Raw genomic sequence first — 682 nt, 5'->3', positions numbered from 1 at the left:
GAGGACGAACAGAGGCGAGGCGTGGCGCGCGCCCGAGAGGCCTCGGCCACCTCCTGCTTCCCCCTGGCCACCTCCTGCTTCCTCTCGTCGCCCTGGACCCCGTCCGCGACGCCACGCACCCTCCCAGGCCTCGCACTCTCCCCGTGCCTTCTTCCCCCTTTCTCTGGCTCCCTCTCTCCTCCACCGAGCGGAGCCCCGTCGCCACCGACGCTGTTCGCCGCGGCCACCACCACCCTCTCGCCTCCCCGACGCCTCCCAGAGCTCCGCTATTCCGCCCTCGTCCTCCTCATCGTCTCACGCGACCAGAAGGGCCCCGAGCAGCCGCCATCGACATCGTCTTCAAGCTTCGGCCCCGGCGCCCTTCTCCGTCAATTCGGCCACTCCGGCGCGCCCCCGAGCCCACTAACCCTCCCTACAGCTCCGCGGTGAGCCTCCGTGCAGAACCCCTCTCTTTCCCCTCGCGTTTGCGAGCTCTAGGCCATAGCTCCGCCGCGGCCGAACTCCGGCCGCCGCTGACCTCGTCGCCGCCGTCACTGCAGCCACTGGAGCTCCCACCCGAGTGCACCATCGTGCTCAGAACGTTTCCACGAGCCCGTTGCCTGCCGCAGCTCGCCCTCTCGCGCTCCCTAGTGGTCGCCCGTGTCTTACCCGAGCTCCGGCGGCCGCAACCGAGCTCGCCGTC

This window comes from Triticum dicoccoides, chromosome 2B (assembly GCF_002162155.2).
Source record: "Triticum dicoccoides isolate Atlit2015 ecotype Zavitan chromosome 2B, WEW_v2.0, whole genome shotgun sequence".
Classification (NCBI taxonomy): Eukaryota; Viridiplantae; Streptophyta; class Magnoliopsida; order Poales; family Poaceae; genus Triticum; species Triticum dicoccoides.
The sequence above is the reverse complement of the archived record's forward strand: the minus strand, read 5'-3'. Positions refer to the sequence as shown.